Below are 6,475 nucleotides of genomic sequence, written 5' to 3' on the forward strand. Positions count from 1 at the left end.
CCGGGGCATCCCCAAGCTTAGACTCTTCACTCTTCTTGATCATAGTATATCATCCTCCTCTCTTGACCCTTCAAAACTTCCTCCACACCAAACTCGAAACAAACTCATTAGAGGGTTAGTGCATAATCAAAAATTCACATGTTCAGAGGTGACACAATCATTCTTAACACTTCTGGACATTGCCCAAAGCTACTGGAAGGTAATGGAACAATGAAATCCACCCAACACAGCGAAAGAAGCAATGTGAAATAAAAGGCAGAATCTGTCAAAACAGAACAGTCCGTAAAGACGAATTTTAAAGTGGCACCAGACTTGCTCAGATGAAAATGCTCAAATTGAATGAAAGTTGCGTACATATCTGAGGATCATGCACGTAAATTGGCATAATTTTCTGAGTTACCTACAGAGAATTCTGCCCAGATTCGTGACCGACAGAAATCTGTTTCTGCGCAGTAATCCAAATCTAGTATGAACCTTGCTATCAAAGACTTTACTTGGCACAACAATGCAATAAAATAAGATAAGGAGAGGTTGCTACAGTAGTAACAACTTCCAAGACTCAAATATAAAACAAGAGTTTCTGTAGTAAAATAAACACATGGGTTATCTCCCAAGAAGTTCTTTCTTTATAGCCATTAAGATGGGCTCAGCAATTTCAATGATGCACTCGCAAGAAATAGGAGTTGAAGCAAAAGAGAGCATCAAAAAGCAAATTCAAAACACATTTAAGTCTAACATGCTTCCTATGCATAGGAATCTTGTAAATAAACAAGTTCATGAAGAGCAAAGTAACAAGCATAGGAAGATAAAACCAGTGTAACTTCAAAAATTTCAGCATATAGAGAGGTGTTTTAGTAACATGAAAATTTCTACAACCATATTTTCCTCTCTCATAATAATTTTCAGAGGCATCATGAACAAACTCAACAATATAAGTATCACATAAAGCATTCTTATTCACATGCATAAAAGTATCATTACTCTCCACATAAGCATAATCAATTTTATTGGTAATAGTGGGAGCAAATTCAACAAAGTAGCTATCATTATTATTCTCATCATAAAATATAGGAGGCATATTGTAATCATAATCAAATTTATCCTCCATAACAGGCGGTACTAAAAGACTACTATCATCATCATAAATAGGAGGTAAAGTATCATCAAAGTAAATTTTCTCCTCAATGCTTGGGGGACTAAAAATATCATGCTCATCAAAGCCAGCTTCCCCAAGCTTAGAATTTTCCATATCATTAACAACAATGGTGTTCAAAGCGTTCATACTAATATGTTCCATATGTTTTTTAATTTTCGCATCAAACCATCCATGTCTTAAATCAGGAAATAGAATAAGAAGCTCATTGTTGTCCATTATGCCTAACTAGTGTAAACAAGAAACAAAAAGATGCAATTGTAGGATTTAAAGGAAATAGCTTCGAGCACACACACAATGGCGCCAGAAAAGTACTTTACCTGGGACCGGAGTATGAGTGCCTTTTACCTTTCCTCCCCGGCAACGGCGCCAGAAAAGTGCTTCGTTGCCGGGATCCGGTGTGTGTGTGCCGTTTACCTTTCCTCCCCGGCAACGGCGCCAGAAAAGTGCTTGATGTCTACGGGTGCTTATATTCTTGTAGACAGTGTTGGGCCTCCAAGAGCAGAGGTTTGTAGAACAGCAGCAAGTTTCCCTTAAGTGGATCACCCAAGGTTTATCGAACTCAGGGAGGAAGAGGTCAAAGATATCCCTCTCATGCAACCCTGCAACCACAAAGCAAGAAGTCTCTTGTGTCCCCAACACACCTAATAGGTGCACTAGTTCGGCGAAGAGATAGTGAAATACAAGTGGTATGAATGAATATGAGCAGTAGTAACGGCGCCAGAAAAGTGCTTCTGGCGTGATTGATGGTAGTAATATTGCAGGAAGTAAAGATGCGATAAAACAAGAAACAAGAAGCGATAGCGATTTAGGAACAAGGCCTAGGGATCATACTTTCACTAGTGGACACTCTCAACATTGATCACATAACAGAATAAATAGATAGATGCTAGACTCTACACCCTCTTGTTGGATGATGAACACCACTAACTGTGTAGGATTACACGAACCCTCAATGCCGGAGTTAACAAGCTCCACAATATTCAATGTTCATATTTAAATAACCTTAGAGTGCATGAGAGATCAACATAACCAAACCAAGTACTAACATAGCATGCACACTGTCACCTTCACACTACGAAAGGAGGAATAGATCACATCAATACTATCATAGCAATAGTTAACTTCATAATCTACAAGAGATCACAATCATAGCCTACGCCAAGTACTACACGATGCACACACTGTCACCATTACACCGTGCAGGAGGAATAAACTACTTTAATAACATCACTAGAGTAGCACACAGATATATTGTGATACAAAACACATTGCAATCATAAAGAGATATAAATAAGCACTTCACTATGCCATTCATAACAGTGAATAAGTATTCTGTGAAATATAGCCTAAGAGACCCACACGGTGCACACACTGTCACCTTTACACACGTGGGACAAGGAGTCTCCGGAGATCACATAAGTAAAACCCACTTGACTAGCATAATGACATCTAGATTACAAGCATCATCATATGAATCTCAATCATGTAAGGCAGCTCATGAGATTATTGTATTGAAGCACATAGGAGAGAGATTAACCACATAGCTACCGGTACAGCCCCGAGCCTCGATGGAGAACTACTCCCTCCTCATGGGAGACAGCAGCGTTGATGAAGATGGCGGTGGTGTCGATGGAGAAGCCTTCCGGGGGCACTTCCCCGTCCCGGCGGCGTGCCGGAACAGAGACTCCTGTCCCCCAGATCTTGGCTTCGCGATGGCGGTGGCTCTGGAAGGTTTCTCGTACCGTGGCTTTTCCGTCCCGTGTTTTAGGTCAGGGACCTTTATATAGGCGAAGAGGCGGAGTTGGAGGGTCGACGAGGCGGTGTCACAGTAGGGCGGTGCGGCCCACACCCTGGCCGCACCAGCCTGGTGTGTGGTGGGCCTGTGGCCCCCCTCTGGCGACTCTCGGGTGTTCTGGAAGCTTCATGCAATCCTAAGACTCTGGGCGTTGATTTCGTCCGATTCCGAGAATATTTCCTTACTAGGATTTCTGAAACCAAAAACAGCAGAAAACAGGAACTGGCACTTCGGCATCTCGTCAATAGGTTAGTTCCGGAAAACGCATAAATATGACATATAATGTGTATAAAACATGTAGATATCATCAATAATGTGGCATGGAACATAAGAAATTATCGATACGTCGGAGACGTATCAAGGCCCGGCTGCCACCGGCTGGTAGGACAAAAGATGTTGTGCAAGTTTCTCATTGCGAGCACGTACGACTATATATGGAACACATGCCTATTGATTGATTAGTACTTGGATACCGCTTTATTATTATCTGCAAATGCCAAATCTTGATTGTTACATGAGTTTCTCTCATCCATGCAACGCCCGTCATCCATCCCTGTGCCTACAGTATTTTAATCCTGCTGTTTACTATAATCACTACTGCTGTCTTTATTACTCTGCTGCTGTTATTTCACTACTCTTTGCTATAAAAGCTGTTACCTCTTGATAAACTCTTGCGAGCAAGTCTGTTTCCAGGTGCAGCTGAATTGACAACTCCGCTGTTAAGGCTTTCAAGTATTCTTTGTCTCCCCTTGTGTTGAATCAATAAATTGGGTTTTACTTCCCGCGAAGACTGTTGCGATCCCCTATACTTGTGGGTCATCAAGACTAATTTCTGGCGCCATTGCCGGGGAGCATAGCTTTATTTGGAAGTTCACTTGGATTGATATTGTTCGCTGCAAATTCTCCATCATGGGTAAACCTCGCGATACTAAAGTCGCCATATTACCATCCACTACAAGAAAAGGTACAACTCTGAGTACCTCTGCTGCTCTTGATTCACCATCTGTGATAGATAAACTTGTTTCACCACCACAAGCTTCACATGCTGGTACTTCTGCTAGATCTGAAAGTTCCTCTTATAATTTTGATGATGCTTCTGCTGTGCTTGATAATGATGGTTCATTAGGATCTTTTCTAGATGCTACAATTGCTAGGTCTAGACAAATTGAAAATACTGAAACTCCTAATGAAAATGCTGCTACACTCGTTAATTCACACGAGTGCATTGAATACTCTAGTGATGATCCTGATGAGGATTCTGTGGAACTTGATGATGATTTTATTGATAAATGCAATGCTACTAGTGATGCAAGAAAAATTAAAAAGTTGCTTGCACAACATACTGTTAGATATAAATTGTCTCCTGATCCTAAATTTGCCACATCTCCTATAAACATTAAGGATAAGGATTATGATTTTTCTCTTGATTTATCTCATATATCTATTGTTGAGAAAACACCTTTTTGTGGTACTGAAAAAGAAAGTGCTGTAGAACACATGATTGAGTTGTCTACTCTGAGTAGCTTGTTTTCTGATGATGTTAAGAAGCGTACTTATTTCGTTGCTAAAATTTTCCCTTTCTCATTAAAGGATGATGATAAAACTTGGTATAATAGTTTGCCACCTGATTCTATTAATAGTCTAAAAGAATTGCTTGATGTTTTCTTCCGGAAATACTTTCCTGCTAGTGCTCAACATATTGCTTTACAGAGAATTTATAATTTTGATCAGGAAGATGGAGAGAAATTGCCTGAGGCTTGGGCGAGATTTTGCTCTCTTATTAGAGCTCGGCCTGAACATGATTTGGAAAAGCATGATTTACTTGATATATTTTATAGTGGATTAACCATTGAGTCTAGGGCATACCTGGATAGTTGTGCTGGTTGTTGATGTCTACGGGTGCTTCTATTCTTGTAGACAGTGTTGGGCCTCCAAGAGTAGAGGTTTGTAGAACAGCATCAAGTTTCCCTTAAGTGGATCACCCGAGGTTTATCGAACTCAGGGAGGAAGAGGTCAAAGATATCCCTCTCAAGCAACCCTGCAATCACGATACAAGAAGTCTCTTGTGTCCCCAACACACCTAATACACTTGTCAGATGTATAGGTGCACTAGTTCGGCGAAGAGATAGTGAAATACAAGTAGTATGGATGAATATGAGCAGTAGTAACGGCGCCAGAAAAGTGCTGCTGGCGTGCAGTTGATGGGAGTAATATTGCAGGAAGTAAAGATGCAGTAAAACAGTAAACATGCGATGATTGCAGTATTTGGAAACAAGGCCTAGGGATCATACTTTCACTAGTGGACACTCTCAACATTGATCACATAATTAAATAAGTTCTCTTCCTTTGTGCTACATATACTCTTGTTTGATAATGAACACCATTCGTTGTGTAGGGCTACAAGAGCACCTCAATGCCGGAGTTAACAAGCTCCACAACATTCGGCATTCATATTTAAGTAACCTTTAGAGCATAATAGATCTTTGCAATTTAAACCGAGTACTAACATAGCATACACACTGTCACCTTTACACCATGAAGGGGGAATAAATCACATCAATACTATCATAGTAATAATTAACTCCATAACCTACAAGAGATTATGATCATAACCTATGCCAAGAACTACACGATGCACACACTGTCACCATTACACCGTGAAGGAGGAATAGACTACTTTAATAACATCACAAGAGTAGCACATAGACTAATAGTGATACAAAACTCATATGAATCTCAATCATGTAAGGCAGCTCATGAGATCATTGTATTGATGTACATAGGAGAGAGATTAACCACATAACTACCGGTACCGCCCTTAGCCTCGATGGAGAACTACTCCCTCCTCATGGGAGACAACAGCGGTGATGAACATGGCGGTGGTGTCGATGGAGATGCCTTCCGGGGGCACTTCCCCGTCCCGGCGGCATGCCGGAACTTGGCTTCGCGATGGCGGCGGCTCTGGAAGGTTTCTCGTGCCGTGGCTTTTTTCGTCTCGAAGATTTAGGTCAGGGAGCTTTAAATAGGCGAAGAGGCGGAGTCGGAAGGGGTACGGAGCCACCACACAATAGGGCGGCGCGGCCAGGGCCTGGGCCGCGCCGGCCACATGTGTGGGCCCCCCAGGGCTCCCCTCTGGCAGCTCTCGGGTGTTCTGGAAGCTTCGTGGAATTCTAAGATGCTGGGCGTTGATTTCGTCCAATTCCGAGAATATTTCCTTACTAGGATTTCTGAAACCAAAAACAGCAGAAAACAAGAACTGGCACTTCGGCATCTCGTCAATAGGTTAGTTCCGGAAAACGCATCAAAACGATATAAAGTGTGAACAAAACATGTAGGTATTGTCATAAAACTAGCATGGAACATAAGAAATTATAGATACGTTTGAGACGTATCAGTTGTGTTTTCAGGAAAAGAACTCCAGACGACGCTGAAGAATTATTGGCTAGAATAGGCCGGAATCATGATGATTGGTCTACACCTGAACCAACTCCGACACCAATATTGAAGAAGAGGGGTTTAATTAA

Source organism: Lolium perenne, chromosome 7, assembly GCF_019359855.2.
Source record: "Lolium perenne isolate Kyuss_39 chromosome 7, Kyuss_2.0, whole genome shotgun sequence".
NCBI classification, from domain to species: domain Eukaryota; kingdom Viridiplantae; phylum Streptophyta; class Magnoliopsida; order Poales; family Poaceae; genus Lolium; species Lolium perenne.